Here is a 12,663-nt window from a genome sequence, read left to right as displayed (position 1 = left end):
ACTATGAACACATTACTGCCTGAACAACTAAGATACTATGAACACATTACTGCCTGAACAACTAACTAAGTGTGTGTGTGTGTGTGTGTGTGTGTGTGTGTGTGTGTGTGTGTGTGTGTGTGTGTGTGTGTGTGTGTGTGTGTGTGTGTGTGTGTGTGTATGTGTGTGTGTGTGTGTGTGTGTGTGTGTGTGTGTGTGTTTTGTCTGGTCTTGTCTTGTCTCATAGTAACAGTGGTACTATTGTATTGTTAGTGTACAGGAGCTTTTCTTGTTTTTGTTTGTATAGTATTGTTCTTGTATGATATTGTTTATGTTAAATGTGGAATGAGTGAGAGGGGTTGGAATATTATAAGCATTTGCTTCATCCAACCCCTTTTCAAGCCTTGCATAAATGTCTCTGCCAAAGTGTAGAAAACAAAAAGTGTGTTGTTGTACTGTGCAGGTTTGAAATAAATAATTCAATTCAATATGACAACAGGAAGTGAATTTGCATAACGTTATATAAACCGGACAGAACGCACCCAACACACATTTTTTTCTTTGTCATTAAAAAAAACCTTTTACTAATTTAAATGAAAAAAAAATGAAATGTCTCTTAATTAACCAGTACAATATTATTATATAACATTTATACTGTGTGGCTAGTTATTCCTTTGATTTGATATTTTTTTTAAATACAACTTTTTGAATACCGTGATAATATTGATTGATAACCTTGATCATTTTGGTAAGAAGAAGTGTGATATGAATAGTTGATATTGTTACATGCCGATAAACACAAGACAAGATAAGGGTAGACAAATACTAGAAAGTTCTGCTAACAGTTCCTGCACACCTCAGTACTCTTAGGTAGTGTGCTGAGAAACAATGCGGGTTGTGGGCTGGATTGACCTCAGCTCCAGTGGTCTGGTCCAGTCAGGGTGAGGCATCCTTCAAGTCTGGACCATTTCAATTCCCATTCCAGTTCCTCCTTTCAATTCCGTTTCTCAATGATTCTGATTGCGACTCTTTCAAGAGGCAGGGTACAAAATGTACTATTATGATGGGCTATTTTCATACAGTATATACATAAATCAATCTTTTAAACTGGAATATAAATCTTATGAACTTTCTTCCAAGAGGAGTAAAGTTTCACTTTATTTTTGAAAACCTCATAAAAAAATCTTCTGATTTAGATTATCCATGAGTGTAATCGTCCGATACCTATTACTATTATGTATTACTTTTTAAAATGAATGTATGGTAGTGGCTATTGAGCAGGATATATAAACTAGTTGTTTACTTTCTCTTGTATTACATACAATTGTCTGATAGTACACATTACATTCATTTTAAATCCTTTGCTTTTTGCCCTCAATGTCCAGAAATGATAAGACAACCAAAACAAAAGAAAAAAAAACATTTGGGAAAAAAATATATCACTCTAGTATCAATCACATATTGATACTACCCTTGGTATCAACACTGTTGATTTATGGATCTTTATGGACAGTTGTTGATGCTACAGTGGTTAGATTATCCTCACTCTTATTATTGGAATGTTACTTTCCAGTTAATAGGTATGTTTTCCATTGTAATGCAGAAAAAAAACGTATTTCTTATGTGGTTTCAAGCTAGTTTAGCAACTCGCTTAGCTAATAGAATGCTTGCTCTTGTTTAGCCTCGTCCTCCAGTGATAACACAACCTAAGAACTGCTTTATATTTGCTGCAATTGAGGATTATTGGCTCCACTTGGTGTATGAAGACTAAGGCTACAGCTAACGATTATTTTTCTATCGATTAATCTATAGATTATTTTTTTCGATTAATCGGTTAATCTATAGATTATTTTTTTCGATTAATCTTTAGATTATTTTTCCTTTTACCGATTTTTTTTTTTATTTAAAATGAAGATGAAAAAATAAATGTAGGCCAGTTTTTTCAAAAGGCATGGCTTTTATTTACAAAAAAAAAAGTATGGCCACTCAGTCAACATTGACAACAACATGACAAAATATTCTGTAACAATGTAAACATTTAACAAAATTAAAAGTAGCTTATTTGCTTTTAATGTGCTAATATAAAAGTAAACATCCAGTGCAAATCTTAATATTCTGCAATAGTATAAGCATTTCAAAAGTAAAAGTATTGCTTATTTTGCTTTAAAATGTGCAAAAATAAAGATAAACATCCAATTCAAAAAAGTGCAAAACGGAAATATTCTGTAACAACAGTGTAAACATTTCAACAAAAGTAAAAGTATTGCTTATTTGCTAAAATGTGCAAAAATAAAGATAAACATCCAATACAAAAAAGTGCAAAACGAAATATTCTGTAACAACAGTGTAAACATTTCAACAAAAGTAAAACTTTTGCTTATTTTGCTTAATAACACAACAATGATAGTATGATTAAAGTGAAAGTTAATTGTTCGTTTGTACATAGTATACGTAATTGTTAATGTTGTAAAAGGTATTTGCACAACTAATTAACGTTAGCGTTAAAGAGGAGCGCGTCTTTGTAAACACTGAACAGGCACGCCAAACGCTCCTCTCAGAGCGAAACGGTGCTTTAGTTTATGAATTTACAACGCAGATACAAATGACACATTCATGTTTTTGTGTAATGATGACAACGTATACTCACGCGGACGATTGACTAGTTGATAGTGATGGCAAGAACGCTGCCGTTGTGCTGCTATGATAGGCCATTTCCGCTCGACACAGTGTGCATACAACAACATTATTAGCAGAGGTGGGTAGAGTAGCCAGAAATTGTACTCAAGTAAGAGTACTGTTACTTTAGAGATTTATTACTCAAGTAAAAGTAAGGAGTAGTCACCCAAATATTTACTTGAGTAAAAGTAAAAAGTATGTTGTGAAAAAACTACTCAAGTACTGAGTAACATACACACACATATCATATATATATATATATATATATATATATATATATATATATATATATATATATATATATATATATATACACACACACACACACACACACACACACACACACACATATATATATATATATATATATATATATATACATACATTGATATATACAGTATATAATTTATATTTATTTATTTTGCCGTTTTTGTTTACATGTTAAAGGTGTTTTAATGAATATACATGCATGTTTAACACATATAGATTCCTTTCTTTCATGAAGACAAGAATATAAGTTGGTGTATTACCTGATTCTGATGACTTGCATTGATTGTAATCAGACAGTAGTGATGATAACGTCCACGTTTTCAAATGGAGGAGAAAAAAAAGTTCCTCCTTTCTGTCTAATACCACATGAAAGTGGTTGTTATTTGGCATCTTATTTGTCCACCTTCCATATTCGTTTTTAGACCCTTTACAAGAAATACATTGGCGGCAAACTCCGTAGCTTGCTAGCTTGTTTGCGCTGGCTTTCGGAGACTCTTATTTTGAAAGCGCAGGCGCGATGGAGCGGGACTTTTATTGTGAAGACAGGAACTGTGCAGTCAGTCTTTACGGTTGAAATAAAAAAGGGTCTTTTTTCCTTCACACTTTTGATTGATTGATTGGAACTTTTATTAGTAGATTGCACAGTACAGTGCATATTCCGTACAATTGACCACTAAATGGTAACCCCCGAAGTTAGCTCGGAGCCAGTCAGGTCATGTGACCCCTGGCTCTGTTTGATTGGTCCAATGTCACCAGTGACTGCATCTGATTGGTGGAACGAAGTGAAACGTCACCAGTAAGGCAGGCACTTTGAAGGTCTGTCTGACAGACCAAAACAAACAAAGCGTGCATTAACAGATCGATAAAAATTAGTAGCGAGTAGCGAGCTGAATGTAGATAAAAGTAGCGGAGTAAAAGTAGCGTTTCTTCTTAGGCCGTTTATTGAAATACTCCCACACTTTTGACGACTTTTGGCGTGCTTTTTTCCCCTCGCTCGCACCGCTCGCATCGTCTGCTTTGCGCTCCGCCATGACGGTAGTGTGACGTAAATATGCGACGCGTCGACGAACAAAAACGTCCTCGACGTATTTACGTAACCGATGACGTCGACTACGTCGACGCGTCGTTTCAGCCCTAATGAAGACACAGTTAGCTGTAAACCAATTCTATCAGTCAGAAAATTGAGCATGGAATTGATGTTTAAACATTTGGATGATTCCGGGAGAATCTGCGTTCCCATCGATGCCCAACCCGAGGTACAGTCCCCGGTAATTATTCCGTACATTAGGCGCACCGGGGTATAAAGAAACTGTGGAGTTTTGAGGGGGAAAAAGGATTTTAAGTGCGCCCTGTAGTCCGCAAAATTCAGTAATCTGAAAATCGATTTTTTTCCTTGACATGTGCATGTTCCCAGTAGGGCTTATTGGAGCACTTTTAGACATTCCAGAAACAAGCCTGGATTTCAACACACATGACATACAATTTCAATCACACAATATGAGACCTTTGAAACAGTTTCACCATGGCAACAGATTACTTGGAATTCTTCTCAACCATGAACGGTGTATCTAACAACTTTTCACCCTGCTAGACGTCCCCATGTTGACTTTATATCCTCCTATTTGCATCCCAGGATGGTTGCCCCGACTAGAAAAGCATTTCTCAAGTAGGGACTTGAAGTTGAAATGGCCATGACCTCATGGCAGATGAAAGCAGTTTGGGTGAATACAAGCTCCTCCTTGTACACTCAAACGTCCATGAGGACAGATTTGGCATAGCTGCATGCAAAGATAAGAGCCTTTCTGGCAGCATCAGAAGTTCCCAGGAGGACTTTGGTAAGTCTTTCTAGTATTTAGCAACACCAGAAGGGCAAAAGACATGATTGTTGCATTCAAGTCACAACTGAAGAGTTAGTTAGCACAGGGGTACCTAATGGTGTGGCCAGTCAGAAACTAGCTATGCGTACTCATTCCCGCTACCTGGGAATCGATACTCAATTCTCAGTACTTTGTGTGTGTTGATAAAATCCCATTTTGTATTGCAACATTTCCAAATGAGCTGACTGTGGTATATAGCACATTGCTCAGTGACAGTGGCACGTCCAAGACACTAGATGGCAGTAGTCTACAGGTTCAGGTGCGCTGGCTAGTCAATTCAGTCGTGGCCATTGAGTCTTTTGTTGCGCCCTAAAAAGTGTCTGTGTAATCATGTTTTGTTTTAAGTCATGTTTTGTTTAGTTATAGGACTCTTTAGTTTCTGTCTTTTCACTCCCTTGTCTTGTTTCCATGATTACCCCATTAGTTTCACCTGTTCCACGTTTGGACTTATTGTGCACTCTTGATTGTCACCATAGCAACCCATTAGTTTTCACCTGTCACGTCACGCACCTGTTTCACGTCTTGAGTCACGCACCTGTTTTCGTTAATCATGTCTGTAGTATTTAAGTTCAGTGTTTTTCAGTTTGTCTTTCTGACGACCTCACCACATTTATGCTCTGTCCATTCTTTCCATGTCCATTCCTCAAGCAACTATTTTTGTCCAAGCCAAGTAAGTTTTTGTTCCATGTTTATAGTCTTTTTGGTTTCATAGTTTGTTCTCCGCCATTGTGCGTGTTTTTCGTTTGTACTTTTTTGCTATAGTCTTTTGGTTTCATAATTTATTCTCCGCCACTGTGCGCGCTTTTCGTTTGTACTTTTTTTTGATATATTAATAAATCATGTACCTTCATTCCCGTCTCGCCCGAGCCAACTTTCCGTTGCATCCCGGAAAAGCAAACACCCAAGATCAAGTCTTGACAAAAACAAGTATTGTACTCATTACGCGCACCAGCTGTTAGATTGTAATGTGCATTGAAGCCTTTGAAATTGCCATTTGAAACCGCTAATGCTAATCAGTAACATGTCCATAGCTAAGCCAATATATGGTAGCATCAAGCTAGCGTGTTTTTGGGAAAGTGGAGCCTTACTACTACCTACTCAGTGGCCTAGTGGTTAGAGTGTCTGCCCTGAGATGGGTAGGTTGTGAGTTCAAACCCCGGCCGAGTCATACCAAAGACTATAAAAATGGGAGCCATTACCTCCCTGCTTGGCACTCAACATCAAGGCTTGGAATTGGGGGTTAAATCACCAAAAATGATTTTCGGGCGCGGCACCGCTGCTGCCCACTGCTCCCCTCACCTCCCAGGGGGTGAACAAGGAGATGGGTCAAATGCAGAGGACACATTTCACCACACCTAGTGTGTGTGTGACAATCATTGCTACTTTAACTTTACTTTTTTTTAATCCATTAGTTCAAGTTAAAGTAGCAATGATTGTCACACACACACTAGGTGTGGTGAAATGTGTCCTCTGCATTTGACCCATCTCCTTGTTCACCCCCTGGGAGGTGAGGGGAGCAGTGGGCAGCAGCGGTGCCGCGCCCAAAAATCATTTTTGGTGATTTAACCCCCAATTCCAAGCCTTGATGCTGAGTGCCAAGCAGGGAGGTAATGGCTCCCATTTTTATAGTCTTTGGTATGACTCGGCCGGGGTTTGAACTCACAACCTACCCACCTCAGGGCGGACACTCTAACCACTAGGCCACTGAGTCCTGAGAATCGTTACAAATAAGAATCTGAAAATCTCATTTATTTTGGACACCCTAATTAAAGCTGCAGACATGCATGTTCAATGTCCTTTATTTCACCTTCACTGAGATTAAAATCTCTTTTTCAAGAGTGACCTGACAAAGATGGCGGCACAAACAAAGTCAAGTTCCCAGTAGGGATTATTCAACCTGCTCAGTGGACTAGTGGTTAGAGTGTCCGCCCTGACATGGGTAGGTCCTGAGTTCAAACCCCGGCCGAGTCATACCAAAGACTAAAAAAATTGGACATCAAGGGTTGAAATTGGGGGTTAAATTACCAAAAATTATTCGCGGGCGTGGCCACCGCTGCTGCTCACTGCTCCCCTCACCTCCCAGGGGGCGATCAAGGGTGATGGGTCAAATGCAGAGAATAATTTGGCCACACTTTGTGTGTGTGTGTGTGTGTGTGTGTGTGTGTGTGTGTGTGTGTGTGTGTGTGTGTGACTATCATTGCTACTTGAAGTTAATTTGGAGCACTTTGAAACATTCCAGAAGCAAGTGTGTATTTCCAACACACACACTATAGTCTAGTCCTGACACTATAGTCCAACACACACACTATAGTCTAGTCCTGACACTATAGTCCAACACACACACTATAGTCTAGTCCTGACACTATAGTCCAACACACACACTATAGTCTAGTCCTGACACTATAGTCCAACACACACACTATAGTCTAGTCCTGACACTATAGTCCAACACACACACTATAGTCTAGTCCTGACACTATAGTCCTGACACTATAGTCTAGTCCTGACACTATAGTCTAGTCCTGACACTATAGTCCAACACACACACTATAGTCTAGTCCTGACACTATAGTCCAACACACACACTATAGTCTAGTCCTGACACTATAGTCCTGACACTATAGTCTAGTCCTGACACTATAGTCTAGTCCTGACACTATAGTCCAACACACACCACAGACAATTTCAATAACACAACCTTTGAAACATTTGACCTTGGCAACAGTTTGACCCAGGAACAGACTAGTTGGAATGATTCTAACCAACAACTTTTCACCCTGCTAGTTGGAATGATTCTAACTAACAACTTTTCACCCTGCTAGTTGGAATGATTCTAACTAACCACTTTTCACCCTGCTAGTTGGAATGATTCTAACTAACAACTTTTCACCCTGCTAGTTGGAATGATTCTAACTAACAACTTTTCACCCTGCTAGTTGGAATGATTCTAACTAACAACTTTTCACCCTGCTAGTTGGAATGATTCTAACCAACAACTTTTCACCCTGCTAGTTGGAATGATTCTAACCAACAACTTTTCACCCTGCTAGTTGGAATGATTCTAACTAACAACTTTTCACCCTGCTAGTTGGAATGATTCTAACTAACAACTTTTCACCCTGCTAGTTGGAATGATTCTAACTAACAACTTTTCACCCTGCTAGTTGGAATGATTCTAACTAACAACTTTTCACCCTGCTAGTTGGAATGATTCTAACTAACAACTTTTCACCCTGCTAGTTGGAATGATTCTAACTAACAACTTTTCACCCTGCTAGTTGGAATGATTCTAACTAACAACTTTTCACCCTGCTAGTTGGAATGATTCTAACCAACAACTTTTCACCCTGCTAGTTGGAATGATTCTAACCAACAACTTTTCACCCTGCTAGTTGGAATGATTCTAACCAACAACTTTTCACCCTGCTAGTTGGAATGATTCTAACTAACAACTTTTCACCCTGCTAGTTGGAATGATTCTAACTAACAACTTTTCACCCTGCTAGTTGGAATGATTCTAACTAACAACTTTTCACCCTGCTAGTTGGAATGATTCTAACTAACAACTTTTCACCCTGCTAGTTGGAATGATTCTAACTAACAACTTTTCACCCTGCTAGTTGGAATGATTCTAACTAACAACTTTTCACCCTGCTAGTTGGAATGATTCTAACTAACCACTTTTCACCCTGCTAGTTGGAATGATTCTAACTAACCACTTTTCACCCTGCTAGACGTCCCCATGTAGACTTTATGTCCTCCTTTTTGCTGCTCATAGATGCTGTTTTTGGACTGTCACTTTCTTCTTGGGCATTGAACATTGCCTCCAGGTAGTTCTCAGTGCTGCTGGAGTGACCACCCAGTGGCCAGGTGTGGGCGTAACATCACCTATAACCCAGGTGCCACCATTGGTTGTCTAGTCTACTTTTTAGTCCTGACACTATAGTCTAGTCCTGACACTATAGTCTAGTCCTGACACTATAGTCCTGACACTATAGTCTAGTCCTGACACTATAGTCCTGACACTATAGTCTAGTCCTGACACTATAGTCCTGACACTATAGTCTAGTCCACACTATAGTCCTGACACTATAGTCTAGTCCTGACACTATAGTCCTGACACTATAGTCCTGACACTATAGTCTAGTCCTGACACTATAGTCCTGACACTATAGTCTAGTCCTGACACTATAGTCCTGACACTATAGTCCTGACACTATAGTCTAGTCCTGACACTATAGTCTAGTCCACACTATAGTCCTGACACTATAGTCTAGTCCTGACACTATAGTCCTGACACTATAGTCTAGTCCTGACACTATAGTCCTGACACTATAGTCTAGTCCTGACACTATAGTCCTGACACTATAGTCTAGTCCTGACACTATAGTCCTGACACTATAGTCTAGTCCACACTATAGTCCTGACACTATAGTCTAGTCCTGACACTATAGTCCTGACACTATAGTCCTGACACTATAGTCTAGTCCTGACACTATAGTCTAGTCCTGACACTATAGTCCTGACACTATAGTCTAGTCCTGACACTATAGTCCTGACACTATAGTCCTGACACTAAAGTCTAGTCCTGACACTATAGTCCTGACACTATAGTCTAGTCCTGACACTATAGACTAGTCCTGACACTATAGTCTAGTCCTGACACTATAGTCCTGACACTATAGTCTAGTCCTGACACTATAGTCTAGTCCTGACACTATAGTCCTGACACTATAGTCTAGTCCTGACACTATAGTCTAGTCCTGACACTATAGTCCTGACACTATAGTCTAGTCCTGACACTATAGTCTAGTTCTGACACTATAGTCCTGACACTATAGTCTAGTCCTGACACTATAGTCTAGTCCTGACACTATAGTCCTGACACTATAGTCTAGTCCTGACACTATAGTCTAGTCCTGACACTATAGTCCTGACACTATAGTCCTGACACTAAAGTCTAGTCCTGACACTATAGTCCTGACACTATACTCTAGTCCTGACACTATAGACTAGTCCTGACACTATAGTCTAGTCCTGACACTATAGTCCTGACACTATAGTCTAGTCCTGACACTATAGTCCTGACACTATAGTCCTGACACTATAGTCTAGTCCTGACACTATAGTCTAGTCCTGACACTATAGTCCTGACACTATAGTCTAGTCCTGACACTACAGTCTAGTCCTGACACTATAGTCCTGACACTATAGTCTAGTCCTGACACTATAGTCTAGTCCTGACACTATAGTCCTGACACTATAGTCTAGTCCTGACACTATAGTCTAGTCCTGACACTATAGTCCTGACACTATAGTCCTGACACTAAAGTCTAGTCCTGACACTATAGTCCTGACACTATAGTCTAGTCCTGACACTATAGTCCTGACACTATAGTCTAGTCCTGACACTATAGTCCTGACACTATAGTCCTGACACTATAGTCTAGTCCTGACACTATAGACTAGTCCTGACACTATAGTCTAGTCCTGACACTATAGTCCTGACACTATAGTCTAGTCCTGACACTATAGTCTAGTCCTGACACTATAGTCCTGACACTATAGTCCTGACACTAAAGTCTAGTCCTGACACTATAGTCCTGACACTATAGTCTAGTCCTGACACTATAGTCCTGACACTATAGTCTAGTCCTGACACTATAGTCCTGACACTATAGTCTAGTCCCGGGTGGGTCACTACTAGACCTGTACACCCCCGGGCCCAGCGGGAGTCTCACACACACACACACACACACACACACACACACACACACACACACACACACACACACACACACACACACACACACACACACACACACACACACACAAGTAGGCGGAGCCGAGCCGCTAGCTAGCAGCCAGCTAGCCGCCATGCTAACGCCGAGCTATCCCGCCGGTGTGCTGGCACTTAGGCCGGCTAGAGAGGAGGTCTTAGGCCGGCTAGAGAGGAGGTCTTACCCCGGTCAGTGTCCTAAGGCGACGGCTGCGCGAGCGGCGGTGTCCCGGTGCTCTTGGCGGCCATGATTGACGGGGATGTCGCCGCCGAACCTCCGTTTTCTTCTTCTTCCATCCGCCCCACCGCCGAGACCCGGGATGCACTGCGCATGCGCGGCACTCTCTGCCTGCACACACTCATCATCATCCTCATCATCATCCTCATCATCATCATCATCATCCTCCCAGATGTTGCACCTCTGCACTCCAACATTGTTGAAATATTAACATGTTGATGTTGTCTGTCATGCTAATGTCTAGTTTAGTATTCATTATTCTTTTCTCGTAGACTACTTATGGATTATTTTGTGTGTCCTCTGTTGATTGTTATTATGAATGTTGCTGCTTTTGGAATTGGAATTGTATTATTATTGTATTATTGTGTATTATTTTGTTGGACTGATTAATAATAAAAGAAAAATAAATGAAATATTAAGATGTGTCATTACTTTTCTCCTCACGTGGTGTTATTATTGTCATTGTTTACCAACAAAGTGATGGAAACCTGCTCTGGAGTCCAAAGTCAAAGTGACAAGCAGAGACTTATTAGTCTGGACTTTTCTTTAGAAAATGTTTTTAATGACAAAAAAAGCAATAACTTATCAATCAAAAATGATTTCAAGTTAAGAGCTACATTAGCATGCGTTATGTTTATGTCCAAAGATGCAATGACACATCACACAACTGAAACATGTGCACTTCATGTTGCTGTCAAAATCAACAGAAAACCAAACATTTCTACAGAAGTTCAGTATTATTTACACATTCACTGACAAGGTGGGCCCCTCATTGGTGTGGTGGACCCCTTTTAATGATGTAGCAGGCCCATTTAAATGATGTAGCAGGCCCATTTAAATGATGTAGCGGGCCCATTTAAATGATGTAGCGGGCCCATTTCAATGATGTAGCGGGCCCATTTAAATGATGTGGTGGGCCTGCAGTTCCACTGAGGGCAGCATGTACAAAACATCTAATCATTTTGATAGTTTTCCTTCTCAAAACCAACACGAAAGTTTTTTCTCAAGACAAAAAGAGCCTGATTTGTGTTCCCAGCGTTGACATTGCAAGGTGCTCTCATTGTTGGCTCATTTATTCCACTTTCCAAGTCTTTCTTTGGAATGACAGCAATTTTAGAATGAGCGACTGAGTGAAATTAACATGCATGTTTTTAGGATGGGAACCCAGATTCCAACACTCCTTTCCTGACAAGTTCTTGTCAAATGAATGAAAAAGTATCCAACTGAAGAATAGTTTATTTTTCATTTGTTTATTTAACCAGGAAAAAATCCCATTGAGATGTAAAACCTCTTTTTCAAGCGAGTCCTGGCCAAGAGGCAGCAGAGTCCCACATCAAATGAGATTGACACGACACTTTGAATGACATTACATGTGATCATGACAGGATGTAGAAGAGTGACTGAGGCTCCTTCAAAGGCTCTCAGTTTAGATGTAAAAGCATTTCATGATAAAGATGGTGAGAAGTTCCAAGCACAAGCAGCTGCTGATGTTGCATCTCAGAGCAGAAGAGTTCACACCACACAAATCACGTAGTACAGAAAAAATAGAACATAAGATATTTTACACACCTTCAATCCAATTCAAGCCATAAAAGTTTTGCTTTTTGACAATTTAAATCCACAGCACTTAACTCTCTCATCAAGTGACATTTCAGACCTCCACCTGCAGGTGCACTCACATAAAACCCTCCATGTGCAGAAAAGTTCTTAGAGCGAGAAGTAAAATTCAATTCAAACACAAAATACATGAATACATTACATTAAAAATAATAATACATGTTATATGTTGAATAAACACAGACTAGACAGTGTGAATGTTGTCTGTCTGTGTTGGCCCTGACATG

At 39.8% G+C, this 12,663-nt stretch overlaps 1 protein-coding gene across 7 annotated transcripts in view; it reads right to left on the bottom strand.

Moving 5' to 3' along the window:
- rgs17 (regulator of G protein signaling 17) overlaps positions 1 to 10,901 on the bottom strand; it is a 66,265-nt gene extending 55,364 nt beyond the window's left edge. For all 7 annotated transcript variants that reach the window (XR_009816022.1, XR_009816023.1, XR_009816021.2 and 4 more), the window contains exon 1: positions 10,767 to 10,901. The gene's annotated coding sequence lies outside the window, so the exon portion shown is untranslated. The remainder of the gene's footprint in view (positions 1 to 10,766) is intronic.
- Between the last annotated feature and the right edge of the window lie 1,762 nt (positions 10,902 to 12,663).

The sequence above is a fragment of the Nerophis lumbriciformis genome, linkage group LG02 (genome assembly GCF_033978685.3).
Source record: "Nerophis lumbriciformis linkage group LG02, RoL_Nlum_v2.1, whole genome shotgun sequence".
NCBI lineage: Eukaryota > Metazoa > Chordata > Actinopteri > Syngnathiformes > Syngnathidae > Nerophis > Nerophis lumbriciformis.
The sequence above is the reverse complement of the archived record's forward strand: the minus strand, read 5'-3'. Positions and strand labels throughout refer to the sequence as shown.